This window comes from Coturnix japonica, chromosome 2, assembly GCF_001577835.2.
Source record: "Coturnix japonica isolate 7356 chromosome 2, Coturnix japonica 2.1, whole genome shotgun sequence".
In the NCBI taxonomy this organism is placed as follows: domain Eukaryota; kingdom Metazoa; phylum Chordata; class Aves; order Galliformes; family Phasianidae; genus Coturnix; species Coturnix japonica.
In genome coordinates, this window is record NC_029517.1 from 29507271 (window position 1) to 29524295 (window position 17025).

General features: G+C 43.5%; 1 long non-coding RNA gene across 3 annotated transcripts; it reads left to right on the forward strand.

The window, feature by feature from the left end:
• The first annotated feature begins 1185 nt into the window (after positions 1-1185).
• On the forward strand, positions 1186-15753 carry LOC107309243. Of its 3 annotated transcripts, XR_001553125.2 has the most exons (4): positions 1186-3357; positions 8420-8569; positions 9704-9890; positions 10453-15753. It is a non-coding gene; the product is annotated as an uncharacterized LOC107309243 (long non-coding RNA). The 3 variants fall into 3 exon arrangements; XR_001553124.2 differs by having other exon boundaries at positions 9704-15753; XR_001553126.2 differs by having other exon boundaries at positions 1187-3274; positions 9704-15753.
• Positions 15754-17025: the final 1272 nt, after the last annotated feature.

Consider the following 17025-nt stretch of genomic DNA (forward strand, 5'->3'; position numbering starts at 1 on the left):
TGGCAGGGCCTTCCCGCTCTCCCCATGATGTAAGCTGTGGTGCCTGAGAGAATCGGGCAGGATTTACGTAATTAATTGACCAGTCTTAACCTGTTATGGTGATGTAAGGAATTTGGAACTCATTAATTTGGGACCCTGACAGATTTCATATTAGAGCTGGCAAATATGGATTGAGCCTCTTACTCTGGTAGCAGCTGGAATTTCTGTGACAGTGAGGATTAGTGAAGAAGACCTATTGCTGGAGTCAGGCTGCCTCTTTGTAATCAGCAGCTCCTGCTCCGCATGGACGGGGTAATGGGGAGGGGAAAAAATAAAGAGCAAAAGGGGAAAAAATAACCCAAAAGAATAGAGGGAGATGTGGGGAGCAGAGCAAAGAGAGGAGTGCAGGTTGGATGGCAGACAGAGATGCTCAGGGGCTGTAGTGGCAAATGAAGGTTCAAATTAAAGCACAGCAAATAGGCCTATGTGGCTGTGTCCTCTGGACAGCCCCATCCCAGCCGGGTGGTCTCCTCCTGTTGTTGCTGCCCTCAATGTGGGTATCTCATCACCTTTGAACATGTATTGTGGGTGCCCATTCTGTCCCTATCAGCAGGTAACGCTCTGGATCACAGCTTTAAGCCAGTGGGTTTAGTGCAAACCAAATCCAGACCCACAGAGCACAGCTTCACTGCCTTCCTTCATAGAGCATCCTTTGTCTGACCACCTCACCCTGCTCAAGGAGCTCATGCTTCCCTGTAAGCAGGGAAGAATTCACCTCTTGATAAAATGTCAGCCAAGCACAATTAATTCCCTTGTTCATTTAAAGGTGCTACACGTGCCTGACCTTACCATTACTTTGAAAACAAACAAACACACTCAAAATGAAGCATCTCATAGTGTACTAGGCTATTGTGATGACAAGTATTTGCACTGCCTCTGATTCTTTCCATGGGTATATTTAAAATATGCCCGAGTGGTCATTATTTGTGTTACCTTTGATTTTGGGTGCTTGCAGAATTAGTCTTTACTCTAGTCAATTGTCAGGATGCTGAATCTGTTTTATTTCCTATGCGAGCAATACTCACTTGCTGTGAAACTGGGCTTCAATTCAATTGCTGGGAATTTTGAGGTCTTAGCATGGGACAGGATTTCTCCCATAAAATACATTGTTCCTACATTCCAACTCGTATCTGTATTTGCTTCCTGTGTTGATTTGAAGACTGTTTGTTCAGTGGTGAGATCCAAGTACCAAAGTGCAAGGAGCTATTCTATCTTCACAGACTGATTTTCACCAAGGGAGGCTACTTTTAAAGGCGTGTCATTGCTTCAAGGCATGCTCTGAGGGAGCTCATGACTCCCCTACATGTCTCCCATGGGAAAGCTGCTCCTGCAGCTGGAAGCGGCCATGCATGTACCCCTTGGGACAGTGGCATTGGGTCCCAAGGAAGTACCTCAATGGAAGAGTAATTTTTACATGGCAGAAAGATGGTTTCCTATCATATGGCCAAAAAGTGCATTATCTGTGCTGCTAATGTGAATCTTCTCTGTTATTCTCCACATCAGAAGACCCACAGCCCTTGCTGTTTAAATGACTGAAGATTCTGGGAGGGTCCATCAAAAGGATGCAAACTTAATCGCACATAACAGGAACTCTGGAAGCAAGTTTGGCTCTGGATGGCTGGAAGTCAAAGTAACCCCTTGGCATCAGTGCCTGCACATCACCGGCTGGATATAGGAAGTCCATAATTCTTCTGTGTTTATGATAAAGCCTTCCTGCTCAGAACTTCAGAACCCTCTGCAATGAGGGATTAATTCAGCCTCACATGCAGTAAACAGGATCTTCTCTTTTACAGGGGGGAAACGGAGGCACAGCAAGGCACAAGGACATCTGGGGCCTGCTGCAGGCCAGGAAAGAGTTGGGACTTTCCCCAGTTCAGCGCCAAGTGCCTCCAAAAAGCCCTACTATCGGCACGAGGACTTTGTGAGAGGGAGCAGAGGGGGCCCCACTTTTTGATGTGTGACTTGAATCACCTGAAAGGGATTTGCTTCCCTCTGAACTCCGTCACTGGGAAACCAAACTCCCCCAGGCATCTGTTGAGTCTGAAAATTTGGGCTTAATTATCCTTCGGTCTGTGGCATTCGGAGCAGAGATTTATGCCTATTTTGGAAAAGAAATGGAGGTTACCCACACCTCTTGCTAATTAAAAACCAGAGGTGAGGAGAGATGGGTAATTAGGTTACCTTGTTTGTGCTGGTTAAATAAGTGGCACGGGCAGAATTTGCTCGGAGGGACCCTTGCAGCAGTGCTGTGCTCTTGTTAATCTTGGTGCTATGGTTGGAACCAAACAGGAGAAAGCAAGGCTGGTGTTGACAGGGCCTTGTTCTGTGCCTGGAGTTCTACAGCAGTTTCCTCCCACCCTGCTGCTCCCTAATCGCAGTGCTTCCTACGTGGCCTTTATCAGTGCAGACCACTGCCTGTAAATAGGAGAAATCCTGTTGCAAAAGCCCTGAGCACAATGTTATCTTTCCTCTTTCCCACAGAAGAGACACGCTAGGAAATGCCTTGCTTCAGTTTGTCCCTCCTTGTTCCTGGATGATGTTGGAGCCATTGTAAGGAGCGAGGCTCACGTTTCCTCCCGAAGATGGCAGATGCTCTGATGGGTGGGATTGTTGGCAGGGTGCGCACTGACATGTGGCATCCTGCTGGGTTCTTGTGCCAACTCAGGGCTTGTGAGCCCACAAAGCCTCTTGTTGGTCTGGGAACTGAGCACTTGGGATTTCCCTACATGAAACTCAAGAACATGCAGGCCTGGCTGCTGAAGTTGGAGAAAAATGACTTGTGCAGCCAGTGGCTTTTCCCTGGGAAATGATACTGAGAGGCACCTCGCAGAGGGATGTGTTAATACAGTGCACATGTGGCAGCTTACGGAAAGCCAAAGGCTTTCCCTCCTCCCAAGTGATGCTCACTGCAGGATGCCTTCTGCAGGGTCATCACCCTCTGGCTTCTGTGGGATGCTCCATGCTGTGGGAGCACCAAAGCAGCAGCTTGGGCACGGCTGGCACTTCTCCCTGCTGCTCCTGGAGCCCTGCTCCTCCCTTGGCTGTCAGCTGCCACCTGCTGCTGCAGCACAGGGGGACATTAACCAGAACTCTTGGCAGACAGACACAGACAGCACTCCTGCTGTCATCCGGTCACGTTGTCCACGTGCCACCCATGTGCTGCTGATACACCTCTCTCTGCTGCTGCAGCTTGTGCTGTGGGATCTAAGTCCATGAGCGAACGTCTTTATTTCAGGTATGGAACAAGGAACTGACTGATTTCCCTGTGCCTAGCAGCCAGCTGCTTGCCATTGAAACAGCGGTCTTCTTGATGATCAGGTCAGCTCTATGTTTTCTTTCTACATTTGTTCCTGTACCACGTCACATAAGGAAAAAGCACCTGTATAGCCCTGTTTCCATCTTGGATCACAGTGACCAGGATGGCAGAACCTCACCATGCCCGCCCACAGCCAGCTTTTGTTCTGTTCTGTTTTCAGATTGAAGCCGAGATGCTGATGTACGTGAGTTGGCCCATTCTGAATCTTTGTCATCTCAGACAGCCCTGCTTATTGCCAGCTCATTTCACAGAGATCTATCTCAAATCAACTCATAAATTATTAATAGTACATGTGTAGGTCAGGGCGGCACTAACCCTGACAATCACACCCTAATATTCTCTCTTTAGCAACAGAAATAAGAAAGGAGATGCAAACGATCAATATGAAGCAGCCAAGGGACGACTCATGCAGATATGCTGTGTGCACTTACTTAGGAAAAAAAAGCACCACAGCCCCCCCAAAGATTTGGCACAACCTGTCAGGCCAGCATTAATCTTTGCATGGTGAATAATGTGGCAATCTGGGAGTTTTTAACAGCTTTAAAATGATAAAGTTGTGGGACACCATAGCTGAAAGTAAATCTCAAATTGGAGAATACTTTGGATCAAATGGAGATATTGAGTAATGCGTGTGAAACTATTTAAGCATCAATTGCAGTCACACAGCAAGTGAGGCGGGCTTGTGGCTGGGAGCAGCTTTGTGCCACAAATAATTCACACGAAGATTTAATTATAACTCAGGGCTGGAGCGATTCCGAGAAGGGGCCCAGCCCTGTGGTGTGCAAGGGGCAGGAGTTGGCCAACACCTCCCACTGGCACTGGGTTGGGCCTGGGGATGCTATGCGGGGCCAGGCCCAGCTGGTGCTGCCTGGAAATTTAGGGTGAATTGGGGTTTTTAGGCTGACAAACCAAACTGGTTGTGTATGGGGAATAGCGGGAAGGATGCCGTTCTGCCTGAAGTCGGCACCAATTTGCTGCTGGCTGTCGTGGGGACAAGATCAGACTTTGCGTGTGAAGTCACCTCCCTTGGAGGCTGCCTGACGAATGCTAAAGCAAAACGTTTCATTTAGAAGCTGTCATAAAGGAATTACTCACCTTTTATGCTTATTAAATTTGCTGTGTGCTTTCCTGTAAAGGGACCGGAGAGCAGCCGGACATTTTAATTTTCACTCCCTGCAAAATAAAGATGACAGTCAAGAACTTTGCCTGTTTTTACATCTTCTAATGAAAGCAGTTCATTCTGTTTTTATTGAAAGGAAAATAAAATGTGTTTGTTTCCCTAGATTTTAGGAGAATTAGCATGTATCCGATTGTTAATATTTGATCCTTCTTTAATTATTTATTGTATCAAGGAATGAATCTGTCAAGTAAATAATGAAATGCGTACATGCAGCATATGTAATTAGGTTAGGTGCATAAATCCAAAGTGTTCACTTTATAGTTGTCAGAGCAAAATTTATTAATAATGAGAAATGCTAAGTGAAGAAAATCCCTAACAGTGCTCATTAGTGTAGGTTAGAGCAGTTGCTGAGGAGGAAAGCTACCACTCTGCTCTCTGTGTTTTGTCACCTGGGGACGTTAGCAGGCTCACAGCCTTCCCAAAACACATCTCTATACCACACATGTGTAGCACAGAGCTTCTCCCCTTCGGGTCTGGGTGCTGCAGGAACCAAACCGTGGCCTCCTCATCCTCCCTGCTCCTTGAATCGTTTCTGCTTTCTGTAGATTATGGCAAAATTGGTCCTCGTTAATAAAAAAACAAAGCAAAATTAATCTGCGAATTGGTGCCTCTTGGGGTGAGAGGAAGATGTGTGAGGCAGATAAAACACCTGTTTGAGATGGAGAACTGCCACTGTGGGACATTGAAGAGCACTTCTCAATCCCTAAAGGTATTTTTCATAGCTACCGCTCCGAAGGAAGATCTGATTGCTAAATGTATATTTAAAATGTATTTCAATATCATTTTGAAGCTTATCATTAGCACAAGCACTTCATGGGCTAATTCTCTATACCCAAAGACAAGCATTACCTCCAGCTCATGTTTACTGCTGGAAATGAGATATCGGATGTGAATGAGTGACTGGGGCTCCTTGTCCCATCACAGAGATCTGTCCTGAGCCAAAACTGGCCCTTGAGGCTCAGCCCAAGGCACAGAGGTGGATCACCTCCAGGAGATGAGTGCAGAAGTCTCAGGGGGTGTCGCAGAGCACATTTTGTTTGTAGAGCTCCATCTGACTGCACAGCCCTGCCACTACTCTGTGCTGGCCAAGGCAGGAGGTGGGATGCAGGGGTGTCAGTATGCAGGGTGGGAGCCTCTCTGCTGCCCGTAGCAGTGCAAAATTAAGTGGATTGTGAAATGGAGCCACGAGAGAAAGGATGCTGACAGCCCTTCATTACACTTTGCATCACGCCGTTAGATTTTAATCACAGTGCTTCAGATCAGAATCACAAATCCTCTTATCTGCCGTAAGAGCTTCTTTCAAGCTTAGCGTTTTTATGCCCCATGTAAGATGCAACAATATTCATCTCCGCTAGTCAAGCTTAGAAATGCATTAAACTGCCCAACCAGAAAATCGGGAACAGGCATTTAGTGATGCAAAATGGTCATTCTGCAACCTAATGCCTAGGGGACAGATCAGTCATCGCGGCCCCCTCCTGCCTGAAAGGACCAATTAGATGGCTCTGCCTATTCAACTATCAATGCAGGATTGCTCCCAACAGGATATTCCCCTGTGCTTTCCCCAGTCTAATTTTAAATTATTCAAGCGCCCAGACTTCTATTGCCTCCCTGGGGTGACCATTACACAACTGAAGGCCTCACGGTGAGGAAATGTTTCCTGATATTCTGTCACAATTTTCCTATGCTCAGCCTCATCCCATTTTACATAGCTACACATTCTTGAACAGCTCTAACTTCTTTGGTTGCCGTGCCGCTGCATAATACAAAGGCAGCTAGCCCTTCTTGCTCTATTTTTGGCATGATCCTTCCTGCTGGGCATTGAGCATTTGGAGGACATCCACACGTCTCATGGTGCTGCTCCGGAGCTGCGGTGCCCGCATCACCCAATGCCAAACAAAGACCTGGGAGAGGAACTGCTGCCTGCGTACATCCTCTGAGGAAGGATGACAAGGGCTAAACAAAGAGGAGGCGAGGAAAAAAATCAAACTGATGTTCTATGTGCTGCTGTGGGAAGAGGAATTTGCTGCTTATATGCGTGTCCACTAATAGTGAATAATCAGGATGAACCTCCTTGAAAGGAAAGCTCACGGCCTGTTCTATGCGTGAGGGTTTGGTGATCAGCAAATGCTGTAGCCCAGCGGGTTGGGGCTGTTGGGGCACAAGGGTATGGCAGTGGGCTGGGAATGGGATCTGGCCACATCTTTCAGCAGCGTGCCTGTCGCTGGCACCTGGTCAGAAGGATGGAGGTCTGCTCCACCACTGTGCTCAGCAAAAAGCAGCTACACCGTGTGGCTGCTCTTTGAGTCTGAGCCAACATCACCTGCATTTTGGGTCTGGTGCCTTTGGGAGGAGTTATCCCAAGGTCATCGCAGGACCTTTCTTTCAGCTCAGCCTCAGTCAGATTTCCTTTCTGATTTTTCAGTGAGTGTTGTGTAGTCAAACCTTTCATCCGTTTTATCAGACAGGCAGAACTGGGAGTCTGATATCTTTTAAAAAAAGATACAGCTCTCTGATTAACTGAAGAGTAATAGCATGAAATCCTAGTCTCCAATAAGTAACATATTGATGCTTATGTCTAATTTAATCAGCATCAGGGGGGACGGGGGTGCCCATTCCTTCACCATCACTTATGCAGCAGTTCAAGGTGATAAATCCTATCTGTGGAATGATATTCCGTCGACATTTCTATAATATTAATTAGATCACCATGTCAGGCTGTAGGAAATTTGCTTAACATTCATTAGAAATTTCGTATAGATAGATGGGCATCCCTCCCTCCCTCCGCTCCCTCTTTCTTTCTCCTGTGATTGACAGAGGAGGTCAAGCTGGAGACAGTCCCCCTCCCCTCAGAGCCTGGGGAGCCAGGTCACTGGACTCCATCATGCATGGAGCGGAGGGAGGGCTGTTCCTGGAAAAGATATCCTATGAAATGGGACAAAGGCTCATATGCCTCAGGCCCCGTTGCTGGCTCTCCCGGCCTGCAGCCAGCATGCAGGACGCGGGCGAGCGCGCGCCGTGAAAGCCATTTGCATTACCCCGCAGTCATTTTTATACGTGGAGGTAATGAAGTTGTCAGCGGAGCCCTGAGTGTGGCAGAGCCTGATATTCAAATAGACCTGCCAGCTCTCCCCTCGGCTCCCCCCGTTCCTGCAGCTGATCTACCGACTCCCTGGATTACTGCTTCACTGGCTCCCGGGCCCCTGCTGTGCTTGCACTCTTGCCCCCGTCAAGTGCTTTTGTTTCCGAGCTGGGGAGCACGCAGCTGTGGCTGCACCATGCATCTGAGCAACGAGCATCCCACCCGTGGCATGCCTCATCTGTTCTGAGTTTGCATGGAGAGTCCCCCAGAACACTGCACTAGTCCCAGGCTGGGAGCCTGGGCAGTTTGTTATGGTCAAAAGATTTTCAGATTTAGGTAGATTTTCTATGTAGGGTGGAGGTGACAGGTTCACGTCTTGTGCATGTGCCATGCCCCTTTTCCTTAGCACTGCACAGCTGGGAGGGATGCGGCAGCCAAGCAGAGTGTGTCTCAAGCTCACTGGTGGTGAGAGGGTGTTGGCAAAGGGCATCACAGACGTACCTCATTCTCACAGAAGAAACCACAGGGTCATAAATAACAAGGCAGGTCAGACTGGCCTTCGGTAATTTTTAAGTCGATTTTGGAAAGGAGAAAAATTCCCTGTGGCAAAGCTGCCTGGTAAGCAAAAGGTCTGATTCAACCCCATTAGCCTTGGAAACTAGTTTTTGCTAAGTATGGGACTAGGCTGTCAGCTGGTGTTCGTTGGCTTAAACCCACTGAAGTCAATGGAATGACAGTGATTTATACCAGGCTGAAGACGGGAGGATGGGTATCTAAAAGGAGGGCTGTCTTTTTCTTTTTTCAGGAGCTGGACCTGCTCGGGGTTGCAACACCATAGGAGCAGATGATGGCTTTTTGCCTTGATGTGCAGATGTCATTAGGTACCTAGACGTTTGCAGGTTCTCAAATGTGCACAGTGAAACTGAAGGCCACTAAAAAAATCATCACCACCCAGGTAAATATTTAGCTGCCACGATTTTCTTATTTTTGGATCCCCAACTCATTCATTATTTGCGGAAAAGGATACTTTCTGTGCTCTTATGAAAATGATCAATGATCCTTTAGCACAGAAGGCCCATGGGATTAATTTCTTTTGTAAGCAGCATGTTAAAAAGACTGGCTCAGGCATTTTTTTGCAGGCAGGTCAAAAATGCACAGGTTTCCACCGCAGCTTTTTTTTGGTCTTTGTTCTTGCAATGAGATTTTGAAAGATTCCCTACAACTCCAGCAAGCTGTGGTTTTTCGTGGCGTGATACATCGTTGTGCCATTGGAATTTGTGCCATTGGAAATGAAGAAAGTGAACTTTATGTCCACAGTGCGACAGTTAGTCTACAAGTATTTTTAGTCTACGGGGCCACTCTTAATGAACCAACCTGCAGATTAAAGGCTCCCTGAGTATAAATTGGCACGATGCACTGTGAATGATTCACAAATGGAGGAGTCCCTAAGTGTGCGTTGACTCGCTACACCATAACATCTCCTACAGAGATTTTACAGCATCATATGCCAATGATCCATGCATTAAGGACTCCCTGAATGCACATTGACACGATAGACTGGAGCTGTTTTGGTCTAGCGTGTCAATGATCCAGGGATAATGATCCACTGAGACCAGAATTGTTGTGGTTCTTAATGGAAGAACCCAAACTGTCCCACTTCAGTTGTATTTGCCTTTTTTGGGTGCTATGGGAACACGGGCAGTCATCTCATCCTTCATGGAAGACTGTATTCAGTGGTGCTGTTCTGTAGACTGGGTGAATTGTGTCTGTGTAGGCACACACATATATAGATTGATGTAAAAATAGTGAACATATACACTTTTACCTTTCTCCATACAAAGTTCACACACAGCAAGATGTCAAAGCAAAATGTTGTCACTGTCACCTTGGGCACCAAGAGTCAAACTGAAGAAGAGTCATTCCAGATACAGATTGGGCAGGATGGGAAGGGATGGGGAAGGAGAGGTGGGCAGGGATGAAGAGAAGGATGAAAACAAATGCAGACCCACACCATAATAATGCCTATTTACTCTGCAGCTTGCTTTTCTAAGAGTGCCTCTCCAAAAGTTGCAGTCCTCCTCTTTTACAGATGGGGAAGCTGGGACAAAAAGAGTTGAAATGATTTGACCAATGACCAATACACAGCTGGGACCAGAAAGCAGACTTTTGTAATACCCCAACAGCAATTATTTACCAGGTTTAGGATAAAACCATGTAGTCCTAGTTCAGCAGTCATGAAGTCTGTGAAGAGAAGACTGCAATGCCTCCAGAAACTGGTAAGAAATTAATATTTATGCTGTTTCTGCAGAAGTTTGGGGACAGTTTCTTTGCACAGGAGTCACATTAGACAATGGTAAGAATGGCACTTTTAATGATTTCTCTGTTTTTCTCTCATGACTTTCCACAAGAGTTCTCCTGGTGTCTGTAGCAGAATGAAATTAGAGGGGGTACAGTATAAAAATGTACCATATAAACAGTACAAAATTAAATGGGGTGAAATTGGCATAGGACAGTATTCTAATCATCAAGAAATGCATCTAAGATTAGAGTGAGCAGGCTGACCAGCTGTTTACAGAGAATAAATAAAGGATGTTTTCAGGACAAATGAACAAGTGGTATCTGTTTGAAGGGTCTTACAACATGCATTCGCTAAATGGCTATCCATCTGGAAACACAACCTTTAGAGGGAGCTTTTTAATGTTTCTGTGGGCCTGGCCACTGAAGTGTGTGGCAGAAACACCTGAAGCTGCATCTGAAGTCACTAGAAGATGCCATGCCTAAGAACTATTGCCAAAGGAAATTAGTGGTATTTGAGCAACTCCATTTTTCTTTTTTCAGGCTGTGGCCATTTCCACTTCTATCCTTGCTTTTCCTGTAAGAGGAGAACCTATGGAAAGCTCACTAGAACAGCGATTGCAACCTGCACAGCACTTATTGTGCTGATACACACAGAGTATGGGACTGATTAATTTTTTCATGTGTTTTTTGAGGTGGAAAATATGTTGGAGAGCTTGATTTTTTTAATAAATAAAGATGATACTGAAAGGTTCCAGAAGAGGAGTTAGAAAGAAAACAAAATTTCAAGTACAATATTTAAACTGGGAGCCCATCAACACCCTCAGAACTGTTGCAGAAGACACTCATAATACTCTGAACATGTTTAATTGGAAAGAAAACCTTTGACTGTGATTACGATTTAAATGAATACATTGTACATTGATAACTGATAACACTGATAACATTGTACATTGATAACCTTTGGTGAAAGGCTGTTTAAAGTTGTGATGTGTTTGCTTCTCGGGGCCACTGAAGATCATTATAAAAATTTCCATTATAAAGAACTACTTTCTATAATGTTTAACTTCCTTGACTTCTGACAGTCAAGAGAAAAATTATGTATTAATAATACTAGGAATATGTAAATCTTTGCATAATTTTATCTTCATAGAAAGCAAAATCCCAACTCATTTCATTTTCAGAGGTAAAATAGATGCTACCGAGATCCAAAGAAAACCCAGAAGGATCCAGAGGTCATCACTGATTTTCAAGAACTTAAACACTATTTTGCCTTTTCTGGTTACATTCCTGGAATGACAAAATTTATGAAGTTTGCCGTTTTATTGGACAATATCACCTTATTTATAGCACACATAACACTACTTTAATCATGTTCAAAAGGACCAGTAATGCCTAATCAATTGCCATCTTTCCTAATGCATGAGGTAAGAGTTTTCCTTTCCCAGGATTTCACAAATTGATTTCCAAGAGTGATCTGCTCTGGCTTCCCCATTCCTAGATGCTCCCCCTTCATGAAGTTCTGACCATCCCTAATGGGAAACAGAAACGATGGCAAAAAATTCAATATGTTAATGATTCATTTCAATGAGTGCAAAACATAAAAATTGTAAGCAATTGTTCCACAAATGTCTCTTTCTGCTGCAGAAAGTGAGCCTATAGATGGTATTTGGTGATAAGGCAGTCACAACTCCCTCAGCTGCTGCTTGGAGAACAAAGAATGGCACAGCAGGAAATGAGGACATGGGCAACTTGTTTTGGGCCGCAGTTTGGAACTTAACACAGTCTGCAGAGGGCAGAAGTAAAGGGGGCACTTTCTAAGGAAGTACTGGAATACAGAAGATTACAGAAGAACTGGGAAGTGTTACAAAATGGGAAAAATTCATTGGAAAAGCTCTTTCACAAAATCTCTATGGATGCCTCCAAAGAAACACTTAAGTCAGACCATCTCAGCATACTTATCATGGTTAGGCTGATGTCTTTGTTGCAGTTCGGTAGGAATTATTCTACCCAACTCTGTGAGACAAACTGTACTTATTTATTACTACAGAAAACATCCCAGCATGTTCCATGTGTACATACTGTGAATTCACTGATCTTGATAATTTTAAAGACTTTTACTGCTCTTACTTTCCTCCCACGAATCTTAGCCCCATTTTTAACCAAGCACCATCTTCGCTCTCCTCATAAGCACATGTATCATGAAACAGAGATATAAAAATATAACCAAAACACACACAAGCACCACAAGCAACACACTGCAGTTTCTCACCACTGCTAAGATGAAGGGAAGCATCCCCAAGTATTATTATTAGTTAAAACAGATCCTCAAGAGGCCTATTTTGAAGAGATAAAGAAACAAGAACTCTTCTTTTTCTTCTTTTTCTCTCTCTTGCTTTCTCTTTTTCCTTCTCTTTCTTCTTTTCATTTTCTTTTTCTTGAAAAATAAATCCGTCACTACCTCAGAAATGCTCTTTTTAGATTAAGCCCACTCTTCAGCAAGAATCTGATGAAGAGAGGAGTCCTGTTTTGCTCCAAGGGACCGAATAAAGCTCATGATACCTTCTGGGATAATACAGTACGAGATATGTAGGAAGTTTGGTTATCCACACAAGGGTGCCTAGTGCCATTGGAGGTGTATTTGGCCACTTGAGGGGTCTGTTCTGTTTGCCTGGGGAGAGCCATGCCCTTCTGGAGTGGCAGCTGAAGACATCAAACCCTTTGTTTGGGTAGCAGAATCGCTCATATAAGAACTGTACATCCTGCTGCAGTCCTGCTTTGCATATACGATTTATAACTGTTCTAAGAACCTTAAATGACTGTGCACATGCTTGAGATAAATATACCCTAAAAAATTCTTCTTTTCTTCTTTTTCACACTTCCAGATTTCTGACATTTGCACTCCTAGCATTTAATTTTGAGGTGAAGGGAACCTGGCTTCTTTATACAGATGGAAAATACACTCAACTTCTCCCTTATGAAATATCTTTCAAACATTAGCTGAATAGTTTTTGTCCATTTGACCATCTGAGTAATTACTTTAGAACGTCTTCTCCTGCATTTCTTTGCTAGCAGTCAGACCTCTGTAGTAAAATATTATGTTGAAAATATATTTTAGAAGAAAGGTATATAATCCTATTAATGGATTTCTTTAAATTCTCTATATGTGTTTTGCAATGAAATAAGCATATCCATAGCAATTTTTAAAGTTCTACTTCAGGATTTATGCACTCTTAATGGATGGAGATTATTTCTTTGTATAATATAAATATCCCAAAGATTTAATGAAGCCATAAAAACATTCATTAGACTTCTGTAATTAGAATTATAGTTCCAAAAGCTTCAGTGTGCTAAATATACCTGCAGTATTTCATTGTCCTAAGTTTTCAGTAAACAGCTTTCCTGTGGGGAAGAACTCAGAGCTGTGGGGGTGGAATTCACATCTGACTTGCTGAGAGGGCCCCCAGCATCACCTCCCCCTGAACTGAGCAGCCACCTGTGGGTCTACATTTATGGCGACCTGATCCCCCAGGCCACCTGCAGCCTGCTGAGGGCCTCTCCTCAGGAAGCTGTGGAGCTTGCCTCAATTAGATGTCACCTCCAACTTGCAACAAGGCCTGAAGATAGATTCCTTCTTTCTTGGTGTGACATTTATTTGATATCAGATCAGGCCCACAGATGTGTTTTGGAAAACCCTTGGAGGCCTTGAACAACCATGTATGTAAATGCTGGGATGGAATCTGATCCTACCCTCTCATTGGGAGTAGGGAATGATAATAATTTTTAATAGATGCTGCAAGTCAAGACATTTCTGTGTTCGTTCAGGCCATTTTACTCTCATGCAAATGTTTTGTCTGTTTTCTATGTAAAGAACAGCAATGACATGGAGGCCAATGGTGACATCTCAGAATCCAATCAGAAAACCTGCATAAAGATGAAAGGTCTTACCAACAAGAAGTGAGCTTGCTAAACTACACCTTTGAATGAATTCGGACAAAACTGAAAAATGTTGTTGATATCAGATCCTTAGGCTGATTACTGAAGCGTTCGATTTTTCAGCATGTCAATTCATCACTGTCTACCTGGTTATATTTAACACTTTCTCCTGTTTCCATCCTGTCTGCTGAGATAGGCAATCTCTGTCACATGGTATCTGCTTCACCAGAAAGTCAATAGACCATTGTGGAGGCCCATGAGGCCTGTTCCCCAGTCACCCTGATTCTCAACATGATATTGCTGGCGGCAGATGGAGCTTCCACGTCTTGTGGCATCTAAAATGTTAATGAGATTAGCAACTTCCATCCTTCAAGCAGTTCAGTGTGTCCTTTTTGGTGCTTTGTAATTATGTAGCCAGTCACCGGAACACAGAAACTTTATACTGATGCTTTTTACCTTGTGCTGGTATTACCAAAATGTTGCATTAATTACGCTTGTGTTCATTTTCTTTTAGAAAACACTGCTTTGCCCTTTAAGCCAGCCGCAGGTTCAAGACAATTGGTGTATCATTCTGAATTTGGAACTCTGGAGCTGAGACGTTTAGGATGCATATTAATTTAGTTTTAGTTACATCTCACCAGTTTGGGCCAAATAATACAAAATAAATATATAGAAATGGTGGCTCATAACTTCCATGCATTCTGGCCTGTTTTTGGATACTTGGAAGTAGCTCTTAGATTTCGCTAACCTGATCCTTTCTGAGGCTACCTGTTGTACCACAACTGTGGTGTGGGACTGAGGAAGATTGAACAACCTTTCCTTATTGTCAGAGAAGAATCGGACCAGGCTTGTTACCTTCTTGTTTCTGACAGATTATCCATCATTAGGTACTTGGACTCTTATCTCCTTGTTCAGATTATCCTTTGTTATGTACTTGGATCCTGGGTGTGTATGTGTGAACGTATACACATACGCATCTATAAAGATGGTCCTATATATATATACATTCACAGAGAATAGTTGTTCACCGATTAAAAGGTATTTATTGTTAGAACTTACTGTTAGTTTAGCCTGAAAGGTCTTCATTGGCTTCTTGGATTGAGTTTAAGTTCCATTTCATGTCCTGAAGCAAGCTCAGGATGGTAGTCTTTCCAAATGTCAGGGGAATCACCTTTCTGATATTTGGCTTCTCCCCTGTGCAAAACAATAATTGTACAACTTGCTTAGCTTTGTAAAGTGCTTTGAGATCTATGGGTGAGGCACACTATAGGCATTCTAAACATGATTTATTTCCTTGCAGGGCCTATCCCTAAGTGGCTCATTGAAGAAACAACATTTATAAATATGCATAGCTTCCTGGTATAGAATTTTTCCTATTCTTTTCAGAATATACAGGCTAAGCTGTTATTATTCACTTTTCCATTTTTAGAATCAACGATTAAATTGCACAGCACTACTGTGTTGTACCAATTAAAATAACTACTGTCTATTTGGCAGTCCTTTAATGGGAAATGAAATTCACTTTTAGGCATATATCACGGTAATACATATATCATATGGTATACAGTTTAGATCATTTCGGAAGACAGTAGCTGTATTAGATCGTATTCCCCCACCTAGTCCTGGTTACAAGCATCAATTTTGTTAATTAAGAATTTTAAACCCTGTGAATTTATAGTACAATTATGCTTTACTTCATAAGTAGGTCTTTACCCCTCTACAACTATTAACAAAATGTCCACTTATATTATTTGCTGACGGTTTCAAAGGCTGATGAATTTTGTATGAAGATTTGCCCTTTTTTCTAAGCTTTGCTCACTGCACATCAGCTGTTTGTCAGCAAAACATAACAGTGAAGACTTCTGACTTAAATCTTTTTTCTTTCTTTTTTTTTTTTTTTTTTTTTTTAAAGAAAAGCCAATTCATCAGGTAGGAAAGACTGCTGCTCACACTCTCGAGTCCTGCCAAAGACAAATGACTGTAAAAATTTAAAATCAATCATTAACAGATTAGCTGTTGGTCCAAAGTAAATAGCAATCAGCTTATTAGGCATCAGGCAGAGTGAGATAAAGGGGAAGAGTTATTGAAAATGAGGATGTTTGCTGGGGCTGTGCTGATGGAGCAGAACAAGGAAAGGCTGTTTCTTTGTTGCTCTAATTACAAATGGAAAATAACCTACAGTGCTGAACAAGTTGAGCTCCCTAGCTGAATTGAATGGAGCATAGTGCTTATGTTCTACGTCATGGCTTGATTTATCTTGATTATCAGTAGTTTGCACTACTTCTTCCCCTCCCCAGAAGGACTGGTTTGGCATTCTGTTATAACCGAAGTAAATGAAATTTTTTGGCTCTGAAAAGAATGAGGTGGGAGGGGGGCTTGCCACAGTAGAAATGCCCTTCTTGTTCAAAACTCTAATTCTCATGCAGGAAATACTTCTCAAATGATAGCAGTTTGTTTGTGACAGGGTTTCATTACGGTAAAGCAACAAATTGCTGGCGACTAAATCACAGTCAGCTTTGCACCACCGCTGTGTTCAGACATGATGAAATTCTGCAAAGCAGACCAATTCAGAAGAGCAAGGATGTTGCAAGAGGAAACCGGGAGGGAGAAAAAAGGCTGAGAAGACAGAAACAATCGAAGTCGGGTAGGAAGCGAAGCTGACGGGGATGAAGGAGAAAACAATGGCTGAGAGTAAAATGAGATGAGGAAGCAGAAAACACAAAGAAGTGAAGTAGGAAGTAGGAGGAAATGGGTGCAAGTTAAAGTCGATGACAAAAGCTCTCTTTCATCAGGTAAACACTGAAGTGTTTACGTAGAGAGTAACTGACCATGAGAATGATTTACTGCAGCCATTTCTCCCTTACCAGGCACGTTAAATCCGGGGCAAGATGTTTTTCTAACAAAATAGCATACTTGAGATTTGTGTCTGCAGTGTTTTGAGTCCAGTGGGTAGAAAACTAAGCATGTTTGCATGTGAAGAGATCTGGAAGTGATATCTTTATATCAGTGACATTATTCTTTATCTTGTATCTGTGAAGCCTCATGCAGCACGCAGCCTGAAGGTAACCTCAGGAAAACCACTGCCCCCAGCCTACTGCAGCCTTTGGTCCCCTCTGCTCCAGTACAAGGTTATGCTTTGCTGACTGCTCAATGGCATCCATGCATCATACTTGTCCTGCA